Source organism: Thermobia domestica, chromosome 5, assembly GCF_964235325.1.
Source record: "Thermobia domestica chromosome 5, izTheDome1.hap1.1, whole genome shotgun sequence".
In the NCBI taxonomy this organism is placed as follows: Eukaryota; Metazoa; Arthropoda; class Insecta; order Zygentoma; family Lepismatidae; genus Thermobia; species Thermobia domestica.
The window spans coordinates 55,202,164-55,215,408 of record NC_137458.1 but is presented as its reverse complement, the minus strand read 5'-3'; the positions used below and the strand labels follow the sequence as shown (position 1 = coordinate 55,215,408).

Sequence of the window (13,245 nt, the reverse complement as noted above, 5' to 3'; positions counted from 1 at the left end):
TGGTGTATCAACTTGTTGTCGGAAATTATAGTTAATTTGACGATCAGATCTACAGTTAGCGACAACCAATTGGCATAAGTTCTTCAGGGCTTTATTAATTTCTTCAGCTCGTCGTGTTGTCTAACTCTCTGACTTGCAAAATTGTATCAGCCAACGCATAAACTCTTGGTGGATTTACGGAGAGCTATACCCGTCAAATGATCCATGAAATTTCCAGTGTTCACTGGTAAGGATTTCGTCACGAATTTTGTATATTGCTTTGAGTACTGCAGTTGCGTCAGCATGAGAAATAAAGGTACGAACGACATTTTCGAAGCTTTAAACGGATTTTTCAATCGTCTTGGAAGCGCAGAGATTCTCAGGAGCGTTTATTTGTGTTGGACGAACAAAGTTCACATTTCGTAACTTTTGTATTTGTGATTTCAGATAACGCTTATAATTGCCATCAACTATCTTTCCACGTTTCTCAGAGAGAACATTACGATAAGTTGTATTGACATCACGCATACTTATTATAGAAACTTTCTCCCGATAAAATGTGGATTGCAAGATATTTAGTAATTCGATGTCAGCCAAAATGTCTGCAGAAGATTTTAACAATCCAGTTTCATATGGTTCTCATAAAGATTTTCTTCTTTCAGCATACACCAAGTATTTTAAGTGGTATTTCATGTCATATGCAATTGCGTCCCTGGTTTCGTTCAACAAGGAGAGAAGGCGGCACTTCAATTCATCGGAACTATTTTCAAGAACATTTTTAATATTTTGCCCCATGGTCAACGTCTGCACTAAATGAAGTTCACCCTCAGCCTCTTGACAAATTATGTATTTGTTTTTGTCAAATGGAAAGGTAGAAGACCTTGTTGAACTTGGAGCATCCACTCCTCTCTAAGAAATTGCACTATTCACTGTTAATTTCGAGGGCCTTCCGCTTTTCGTAACCGTAGGCACTATGGATCCATGTTTTAAAGCCTCCTCATATCTCCGCTTCGATTTATCATAGAGTTCTTTGTGAACTAAACTAAAGTAACAGACTTTGTTTTAGAATTCGGTCTTTTCCTGCAGATGCTCAGGAGATAACGGTTTAAGAAGAGATGTGACCCTTGAATACTGAAGATCACCAAATTTGCTTCTGTTCACCGCAATTATTATTAGCTTTTCTAGTGATTCAAGAGATAGATTTCTAGTTATGTCTCCTCTTTTCTGATCCTAGCACATGATACAGAGATTATAATCAAGTTCTTTCGGATTTGGTGACTCCATCTTGTAAGTTAATTACACAGTTTCATTTCTGAAAATACAAGAAAGAATTGGGGAGACACTTTAGAAACGAAGAGTAAGTCACAAGAGGGCTAAAGGTAACATAAAGCAAATTTATAAGATACAATACTTAACGTTGCAATTGAAATTCGGCAAGTAACCACACAATTTCCCCAGCTAACTGTGAGTAGTTCCACTTTCCGGCGCACTTATATACTTTGTACGAGTACTAGAAACGTTCATTGAATTCTAATTGAACGTTCTAAAACCCCATTGAATTCTAATGGGAAGGTCTAGAATATTCTATAAATTTCAAGAAAATTCTAAAATTTTCTTGAATTTTCTGGTAATTTCTAGAATGTTCGGGCAAGTTTCTAGAAAGTTCATTAATGCTAGAAAACATACAGAAGGTTATAGAACGTTTTAATAAAATGACATGGAAGCCTCTAGAGCCTTCTAGTACTTTCCATTGGAAAGTTATGGCTATTCCTGGAAGTTTCTAGAAGTTTTGCATAAATATTGATATACTTGAGGTGCGCTAAAAGGGGTGTTTGTCAGGGTATAGCATGCGACATATCAAACTACTTCTCTTGGAGAGTAGATCACGGATTCATGATTGGTTTTTCTATAGGTCTCGATCTTCCTCTACTCATGCGGGAAAATCAAGCAAAAACGGAAATATTAATTTGTTATAATTTCGTTGTTTCTTATCCAAACTGAACGAATGACATGGAAATTTAAAGAGAATTTATTAGTCTTTTAAATGGTACACAACGTTGTTCTCAATTATTTGCCGTTTACTTGTTAATTAAAAAATATAAAAAAAACACATAATAAAATATGCAAACTTTGAAATAAAATTATTTCTCGCGTTATTATTTGCATTGATAAGTAATAATTCTTGTCAATTTCTACAATTTATTACTTTGTAAATCGTTAGGTGTTTGTTGAATGAAGATTGGTCAATTCGTTTGGAAGATATAGGCTTTTAAAGACAGTGCTGTGCATTCGCGAAGGCGGCCATCTTTGATAGCCACCATATTGGATTCGGATGAACGAAAAACTGGCAACCGTGTCAGAATATTAAAGGATTACCGAAAGGACAAAAATCAGGTATTAGTTCAATTTTAAGAAGAAATGCACACGGATATGCAATTTCAGACATAGCGCACCCCATTATAGATGTCCTGATACCTTTTTGACATCTAAAATAACTTCAGGAGTTCAATTATTTGTTTGTTTTTCATTGTCGCTTACTCTAACGATGTTATGAGGTGACATTTCACGTGACTATATTAACATGGTTGTCATGGAGATAAAATACATTGAAATCATTTTGAGTGAAACACTAGGAGAGTGAAACAAAATGGTCATTGCTGATGATTTTAACAAAAACCACCCACCCAGATAGGGAATCCGTTAGCAACACAACAGTAAGCAAATTGATCAAGAAATTAATTTAAACAAGGTATGTGGCGAATAAACGAAAATTAAATAACAGAGTCGAAACAGTGTCAATAACAATATTGGCTGCATTTAACAATAGTCCAAATCGAAGCACTAGTCATTTGACCCAAGAAAGTGGTGTTTGTGACTCATCCATCATGCATGCTTTTCTCTGTATAAGTGGCAAACCTACAACCTTCAGGTACACCAGAACCTTGGTGGTCACGATAGGCGTTTGGAATTAGCGAAAAGAGCAACAGAACAAGTACGCAAAAATCTCCGTTTTGTCTACAGTGTCTTTTCAGACAAGGAGCCAACCTTTACGTTTCTGGTGAGACAAGGAAACAAAATGTTTGTTACTTATCGAAATCAATCCCCATTGGTTTGAAGCATCTCCTGGCATTTCTATAAAAATAATTGTGTAATTGTGTGGTATAGTGTGTGGGTAGACCGTATTGTGGTCGTTTGTTAATCAATGGTGCTTTAACAGCAATCGAGTATCTTCGAATGTTGGAACATATGTTGCCCGACCCTTAGGTCAAAAAGTGACATTTTCTGCCCTCTAGCGATGCTGGCCTTCTGCATTACGGAAATGGTATTTCTGAATATTTGGATGTGAACTTTTTCAACTCATGAATCGGTAGACTTGTTGCAAAGGAGTAGGCACCACTTTCCCTTGCCCTCATTCCCCTAGACTTTTATCTTTCAAAACATCCCAAATCCTTTGTGTATTTAGTAAACATTCGTGATATTGACCACATAAAGGAACGCCTTGGAAAAAGAATAACCCTGAAATTCCAACAAAATGGACAGACATCGAACATATCCTCTAACCGGGAGAAATGTGGGGAATGGGCCTGACGTTGAGAAAACCAGAAAGCAGTGATACCATAATTGCCGTAAATGATAAAGCAAAAACTAAGACACGACATTGAATTCCTAAGTTAAATTCAGATGAGAGGAATATATCACAACCTATAGTTTCTATTTAAGAAAATGAAAGTGACTCCAAAATAGCGGATTTCAAGAAGACTCTTATCAACATCGTATGGTTTAAAAGTTTTCCCCATCTATATTTCTAACCTTCAAGGTTTCGCAATTCCTCTAAAAATCCTTTTATTACAATCTTTCCACACTCTTGTTCAACCCTATGTATAGTAAGTCGAGAAATATAGAAGATAACTACGAACTGCGAAGATAATTAATGTCTACACGTATAACCACAATACCCAATGAAGGTAATCCATGGCTTTCGAAATGTGTGGACACTTGGTGAGAAACGTAAATTGTGATTCTCGTCAGTCGCACAGCGCATTTTTTTCTTGCGAAATTATTTCATTCTATCGGTTCTCTCAAAGGTCCGAAAACATGAGTCACTGTGGAAGAGATTTTTAGCATTGGACGAATGTATTTCAACCTAACAATTTACATTTTGGATTACGTACACCGTAAATTATAAGGTTGGACAATATCATGAAACAATAAACATATTAAAATCGAATGCTCATCATTTAATTTACATGTAAGGTAAATGTGATAGTGCGGCAATACTCCATACAATGCACTAGTTCTGGTCTCAATGCATTGTTTGAAAAGTGAAACATTTCAGTTAAATGAGTATGATACATTTCAGTTAAATCGACAAAAACGACGAAAACTGGAGTAATCTCCCGTATACGAAAATATTTCGCTCACGTTCGCGAGTATACTAGACCATTTTTTTAACAAAAGAGACAACATTTTTGCACGATATGTTTGTCATATTTTGTGTATATGATTCCACCGGTGGCTCATGAAATGGGCCTTACAAAAATGTACAGAAATTCTTCAATTATCCCATTTTCATACTAAAATAGAGTCAGCATGTCTTTTTGCGCTGATACTTATGTACTGAAATTTTCGGATTTTCTCAACATTGTTGATTTGTTTTAGGTTGGGTTAGATTAGGTTCGCATAAAGTGTCTTGCACAGCATTTATAATTATGGGATTTTATTGTTGAGTGATTGCAGCGACAACACCTATGTGTTTGCTTAATTGTACATAATGATGCACTTTACCCTGAATTAAGTGGAAAATTCATGGAAAGGAAATTATATAAAAGTACTTCATTAACAACTCTTTTGGATAGGACGAAAAGGTCGTGAGAAAACTCACGAATATCCCGTTCTCCACCACAAGATCACTTTACCTGTGATCAAATCGAGAAATTCTCACAACAGAGGCGTATGTTCTGACTTCACCTTCCGTTCCCCAAATAATGAAAGTAATAAAAACATTATTTTACGTTGTTATCGAAACAAATACATGTACCTATATTCTTTGTATTTCATAAAATTTTATACCCGTCGTAAGCTAAACTGTGGTTTGGCATTAACCATGAGTCCGCAACGCGCTGTTGCGAAACTTAAGGTGCAAAGGCAAACTTTTAGTGCGCAAATATTGCATGTTGGAAAAGTAATCGGCTCACCAACATTTAGTACGTTATAACACTACAAAGATATGTGATCCAAGTTACACCACCATAATAATAAATCTTATTGGTAAACTTATTTAATTTTATAAATATGGTAGGTTATGAATAATATATTACGTTTGATTCAGATATTCACATGAGATGCAAGATAAAATAAGTATATTTTAGATTATTTGCGTAGGCGTAACTATGCACAAAAATAATGCCACGTATCATGTAAACGATGTTCTATGAAAAATATCTGGGTATGCTTTATATATTAGAAATATTTAGATGTTTCAATAGCAGAAATTAGAACTGATACGTTTCATTTTAATAAGATTTAATAAAATAAGTAAATTAGAAATAATATTCTTGAATATGGGCTAATTTCCTTCTACTATCGTCAGTGAGATAGAAGAATTTCGAAGGAATTCGCACTCCTGAACACTGAACCTTGAACCTTCTGTAAATCAGGATATTTTTTATTTAGAACCACATGTAAAACATTTTCTCAAATCAAAAAATTCACTTAATTCCATGAAATTATTATAAACATTAGCTGCAGCACTCTAATATTTGTATCTAAACATCGAATTACATATATATATATATATATATATATATATATATATATATATATATATATATATATATAAAGCAAACCTGGTGGCAGATAAAAGTGGCAGGTCGAGAAACATTTTACAGTTGATTGACAAAAACACAAAAAATGTACGTAAAAATGAAGAGTTTAACTAAAGAGAGTGCTACATGAAACCTTCTGTGTTGCGACAAGTAAATGCTATGGTTTACAAATCTCGAAGCATTAGTATGCAGGAACATAAAATCTTCAATGAATTTTCTCAAATATAAAGTTAGCATACTTGATAATGTTTATAATCTGTCTTATCTATTTGCGTATATCTCGTTAAACCAAATTTGTCGTTTTCTCAAAGGTTGTTCAACTGAAACTACACACACCCTTTCCGTACAACAAACGCACTTACACACATTATGTACTTCAGTCCAGAAATTCTATCAATTACGTAAGTCCTGAAATAATGGAAAACAAAAAATAATACGAGTTAAAACACATAAAAAATAAATTGTAGGAAATCTTCAAATTCTGATCAATATGCAACAAATCCCTTTGGTTATATCAGAAGTAAGTAACAACTGGGCAAGACGAACTGTTGATGGATTAATTTAGGAGACAGTATGTTTCTATTTCCTTCATCTGTCCAAATTCGACAAATAAGAAACTATATAGTTTATTTTACATTTTCTAATATGTTGATAACGTTTTTCTTCAGTAACAAAGTCACGTTTCCCTATTTTTTTAAAATGTAGCTAATGTCATACTTACTAGAGAGAAAATTACAGTAATAGATTTTTTATGTTGTTGGTACGTCATCTTTTCTGAAAGAATAGGTATTGAAGTCAATTACGATTTTATTGGCTTAGAAGATAATGTACCCAAAGCCAAAAATAATATCAGGAACGTTGGTTAGCTTACTAAGGAATATTTTGTGTTCTTTACAAAAATACATGAATATATTATTATTTCATTACTCTTCCATATTATTTCTTTCCTCAAATACTTCGGAAGAAAAATGGGAATAAAGTTCATAAGTATTAAATGTTTGAATACACGAATTACAAGTTCCTAAAAGGACGGTAGTCTGCTTGTTTATTTGAAAAGATAAGATCGATGCGACTACGTTTGTTATGGCTAGCAAATTTTGCCAGTTGCTGCTTTCGTATAAGTAAGCGAGATAAGGCGGGTACGAGTATTAAATTTTTCCAACTATTACAATGTAATTTTACATGTAAATTCTACTTAACTATATACTAGTACAACGAAAAATACTAAGTGAAATTGTATGTTATTAACTTATGCACAATCACTGCGTTATCTATACACACGTGGTGTCTTTATAATTTGGTTTAGTTACAAGTTTCTCATCTTGTATTTTATCATTTACTATTTTAATGTTATCCCTTTTTAGTATATACCAATCTCCTTTTAAACATTGAGTTTTTCATCAACTTATAAAAAACACTTGTTGCTTTTGATTGTATCAAAGTGTTTAGATCAATGTAGTTCTTTAACAAGTCTGAAAGACTCTATTACTCGATATATTTTATATTAAATTTAATCCATTGTTTTAAGTTTTGAAAATGAATTACTTATCTAGAATACTAATATCTTAAATTGTTTCGAACGAGTTGAAAACATATTTCCAGGAGCTAGGGAAAAATCTTCGTGATGATGTATTTTCTGGATACCAATTATTTATTTCTAATAAGTAACCATTATCCTATTTATCAGAAATATTTGTGAAATGAAATGACATCTGTAAATGTTACGTCCCATACTTATTCCTGCTAGGCTAAACGAGACAATGAAGATGAGAAATGAATGGAATAGTGGAATGATTAAAGTGAGATGAAACCGTAGAAACCCGAGAAAACTTACTCACATGGTGTTTGCTTACTATAAAGTTTACTTGGTGCGAGCTGAAATCGAACAGGGACCCCATGCACAAGAGATGAACGCTTTGCCAGTGAGCCCGCGCTTACTATAAATTTGTGTGTGTGTTTCTTTTTCCTCCTTATCTAACCATTTAAGTCCATTATACGGTGGATATTGACAATCCATACAGATTATTCCAAATACGTTACACGAGATTCTTTTTTATTTTCCTCATAATCTTTTATATATTCAGTATTTGCCTTTATATGTCTTTTTGAACATTTATTAATTCCTGCCCTTACATTTTTCTCTATCATTGAAATCATATAATCAAAACTTAAATTTTTAATTATACATTTATAATTTTTGAAATCGTTTTACAAGCTAAATTTGTAATGGTCATATACCAAACAGGATCAAGTACACTATTGTTTATACATTGTATTTTTTTTCTAAACTTGGAAATACATCTTCTAGAAACAACACATCTGATTGTAAGTGCGTCATGTGATATTTTACTAAGTTTTTGATCTTAAATTTGTCTCAAATCATATTTGCATGTTCATGTTTTTTACCACTAATTTCTATGCTAATAAGCTTGTTAAAATGCTTCTTTTGGAGGTAATTATTTTCTACTAAACTTATTAGCATCATAAACATAATTGTAAGTGTAAACACATTTCTATGCTGGGTTTAAACTGTTCTTGATTACAATAGAAATATTGCTTATGAAATATTTGTCCTGTTTCTAATTTTAAATATATTTTGTTTAAGCTGCGAAGTATAAATCTCAAGGAATAAATTAATTTTATTTTGACAGTTTCTACATTTTTACTAAATGATACATATCATTCTTTATTGTAAGATACAATGTTTGCTTTCCTTTGTTACTTCTATACTCTTCTATAAATAAATGTGTCAAATCCAGTTTAGTATTACATTAGGAGATATTTTAAAACTGTATCTGTTAAATTACAATTACAATCAAACAATTACTAAAAGATTTTATAAGAGAATTTGAAAATAAAGTTAGTTGGAAAAGAATTTTTGAATATTTAGAATTACTAGAGGAGTTTATTAGAGAATTGCTGATAAGGTAAATTAGTATAAAATACCTTATCAAAAAAAAAAACTTCTCTGAAAATTTTATTAAATAATTTATAGATAAAGATAATTTTAAGACTATGTCTTCTAGAAAAGATCTACGAAATCATGCTGGTAAACGTGTTCGTTTATTTTATCGTCACAGTAAATTTTAACAGAAATTATTATAACGGATTATGCTGATAGAGAAGATTGGATCATTATTTCACAGTTTCAAAGCTTATCAAGAACTTTTATGTTATAATTAGAGATGTTAGTCTTAGGTATTAGATGTCACAATATCAAACCTTTCTAAAGAATACATATCTGTATTTAGACACTATTTAGATTGGAGTACTCTGCTAACACTATTATAATAACCCGAATTTGGAAATGTTTTCAATATAGCATCATTAGTAACCATAGAAAAGTTGTATTCACATCAAGTTGTAACTAGTTGCTTTTATGTAAAATATTTAAAAGTCGGTCTCCATCGTTATTAATTTGAATTTCTAACACTAAAAGCAAATCTACAAAAACACAATTTCTTTAATCATTATCAATATTTTTTTAAAAATCTACATGACAAGCACAATATAAAAACAAGAGTATATTTCTTAGACTTTATTTAGTAGATTCATGGAAGTAGGATTTATATTTTCTGATATACTATCATATCTCGGTATTTTTCTCCAAAGCATTGAAATCTTAGGTTTATATTTCATTGTTGAACTTTTAAAACAAAATAATGACATCTGTTGTATTTTGCTACTAAATTTCTGTTGGCATCATCATATTCTTCTAATATTTCTTTTCATTGTGTCTATGATAAAGATTCTCTTTTAAGAATGAGTATGTTATTTATTGTTTCCGGATCATCTGTTTCTTCTTCTGCTACTGGTTGGAGAGATTCAACTATGATATTCATTTTTGATTTTCTAACTATAATTCAGTCATAGATTGTTCACAATCTTATAATATTAATTAAAGTGTTTTATTAATTCTTATATTGTTTAATTCTTAATACGAAATAATCCTCAATAATATTGTAACATTTACAGTCAAATTAATCAATCATGTAGCTATATTGAGGGGAATGCTCTTGTAAACATATAAGGTTAAAATATGATGTTCACTTCTGAACTTCCAACTGGCTTTTAACTGTAAACCCAGTAAAGGAAAGTCTTATAGTTTGGGCAACATGCTGCAACGACATCTTGTATTTTCAGTGTAATTTTAAATATTTTTCTTATATTTCCGGGCAATATATGATTTTAAAATATGCACTAACCAGTTTGATAAAGAAGAAGGAAATACGAAAAAGAAAAAAGTCAAAATCATTTCTAAGATGATGACTTTTGATGAGTTTTGTCTTTAGGTTGTCATTATAACAATTTGTAAATAAAACAAAATAATTCAGGAACCAACATATAAATGGATGTATACATAATCATAAAGGTGTGTATTTATTTCTATAATTGTGTGCTACAATAAAAGCAAGGAAAGCTAAACGTAATCTAGACTGTTTTAGGTTATTTTCGTAATATAATCTAGTTCTAATTATAACTGAGAATCTATGTATAACGAGTTAAGTTGTAGACCCATGGCTGATATTGTTTCAGTACTTAAATAGATATTAAACTCCACTCTAACCGACTAAAGTTCCTCGACATTTTATATTCTTGTAAATGAAACGCGAAGTAAATACACATATTTTATACAGTTCCATACGCAATATTTCATTCAGGACATTATAAACACCCAAGTTCATTTCGATATATTAACCTTCGGATGGTAACACATAAAGAGTAAAATGGCAATATGAAGTTAGTGATAACATTAATACTACCCATGCACGTTCTTTTAATACGAGCGATATGCACAGTAATACGATTAGTTGTTCTTTTCTTTCTTGGTGGACAAAGTACGTCAGACTCTAACTGATGATATAATAATATACTGATGATATAATAATCAATTATATTATTTTAATGTAAAACTATGTTCCGAGCATACTTTTATTGCCTAAGGCTATACGTCCCTCCAAACAACTACTATGGATTCGCTGTAGACTTGTCTCGCATATCTAACAGTATTTTAAAAATCTACTTCGAGAGAAATATTCGATCGGTGGCATATTCGATGTCGATTACTGCTGAAAAGGGTCTTCAGGATGGAGTGCTTGGGACACCTAAAATCTGATTTCGTTATCTAAATATAAGTAGGATCGGTGAATCTATTTTGTGAAAATAATAAAGAAGCAGAATGAGGATTTCAGTGCGTCGTAAAAAATACCTCTTCAGTATTCGTCAACGTTCCATATAAGCAGTTATAAAATAAATTCTAAATGAAGCTGAGTTAAATTTGCTGGAAAACTGAAGAATGATAACTACATACGATCTTCGATCGAATAACAAAACTATTACAATATTGGTTACATCATTTCTCCAAAACTATAATTCGTCGACAACCAACGGTATTACCAGAGATGCTCTTGTCTACTGTTTGAACTATAAAGGTAAGGAAGAAAGTTCTGTCACTTTTTGCGGAGGTCTCCGTTCAATTGGTCTTCACACCGTGACTTGAATGCGAATGGAGACAAGACGAAGGTCAGTTGTTCGTGTGGGTATGTCCAACATACTACCTAGTTTTAGCAGTTCAGTTACACCGTGAACTTACGTCAAGGGAGAGTGAATATGGAAGCTCTACAGAGCGTCATAAAGGCTTATATGCTGTACGACTTCAAACTGGGGTCAAACGCCACTGCAACAGGGCAGAATATGTACCACGCCTTTGGTGAGGAAGTCGTAAATATGCGAAAAATGCAGTGGTGGTATAACAAGTTTAAGGACGTTGACGAAACACTCAAAGACGCAACAAAAGTCGGAGGACAACACATGTACAAAATGAAAGTCTTCATTCAGTAATTTAGGCGAACAATGGCCAAACGTGTGATGAAGTGATACACAATCCAGTGTGAGCGGGAAAATAATTCCGCAGCACCTCCATCAAATTGAGAAGCATTACAAGTTGGGTCGATGTGTCCCACAGGATTTGACCTGGGCAAGAAGGCAACGCGAGCAAACACCTGTGTTTCTTTGCTGTTTCGTCTGAGAAAGGAGCCATTTCTAAACAGGGTATGGCTTGTGATGAGAAGTGAGTCATATACGAAGTTCCACGGCGCTGTCATCATTGGCTAACATCCCATGAACCCCTTATAAAAGAGTCGAAACAGCCGCACTGCACGAGAAGAAGGTCCTTCTCTGCTTTGGTGGACTGCTGGTGGCATCTTCCATCGGAAACTGCAACGTTACTGTGTACTGTGAGTAGTTAAGCCGATTTAAAAAAAAACTCAAAACTCTGGAGCCAGCACTTCCCAATCGCAAATCGTTCCTTCTTTTACAAGAAAGGCAAAGCCCCATGTGGCTGGAATGAATTTGGACACCATTCTACACCTGGGATGGGAACATTATTGCATCCCCCATAAAGTCCGGGCATTGCAGCGTCCGATTACCACCAGTTCCATTACTTGGATAATTCACCTTAGAGAACGCTAGAAATCCCTAATAGATGTGCACACTGCTTCATATCTTCTTCGCTTCACAGCCTATCAAGTTCTACCGCGATAGAATCCATGGACTTCCAGAAGGTTGGCAGAAGGTCGTCTTTGTATGGAAATCTACTAATAGTTAAACATAGAAGTCAGTATTTATAACAACGATATCAAAGTTGTAACAATTTCAACTATTTGTTATATGTAACGTACTAACCACATTATCATATCAATATACATAATTGATTTTATTGGAACTTACTTGTACATTCAGATTTTAAAGAAAACGAATTTTGTAACATAATAATATCGTGAATCTATAATATATAAATACTATCCTAAGACCACTTCATTTCAAATTATGCATTTTTCTGTTAATTTCTTAACTCTTATCCGTTTCTTGATTTACGAAGCATAGTTCGAAATGATATATTAAAATTGTCTTATATTTCAGGAACATAACATATGTGAGGGAATCACACAAGGATTTATTAAGTTACGAATTTGTGACTGTAGATACCAACGTCTTGTTTGAATACACAGTCAAGTGGATTCAAGTACCAATGCTGGTTAGTAGTTGAGTTGAATTCATTAAAGGTACTAACAATTACAAAAAGGACATTTATAATTTTGTTAACTGTTTTGAGATAATGCAAGTATACCAGTATACTTATATTTTAAAATAGTAACATTTTAGATTTATTATTATTGTACTAAGAAAACAAACTATATATTAGTATTGTGTTCAAATAATAGCAGAAGATCACAAATATTTTATAATAACATATGTATTAAGAATTAGCTGAATCGAAACTTCATCGTACTGGAAAAATAAAGTGTACATCAAAACTGGAAATTTAAACATCGAAGAATTTGTCTTCTTTTCCCAATTTTCGTGGATGATAAAACATGTTCTGTCATTTTTAATCAAAATATTTCATATCGAATTCTAAATCTCGAACTTAAGTGAATCC

General features: G+C 32.6%; 1 long non-coding RNA gene across 1 annotated transcript in view; it reads left to right on the top strand.

Annotated features, from left to right (window-relative positions):
• The window catches only part of LOC145684652 (uncharacterized), a 65,113-nt gene that overhangs the window by 3,612 nt on the left and 48,256 nt on the right, over positions 1 to 13,245 (top strand). Inside the window, exon 2 of the long non-coding RNA XR_014131347.1 lies at positions 12,726 to 12,840. This is a non-coding gene — a long non-coding RNA (uncharacterized LOC145684652). The remainder of the gene's footprint in view (positions 1 to 12,725; positions 12,841 to 13,245) is intronic.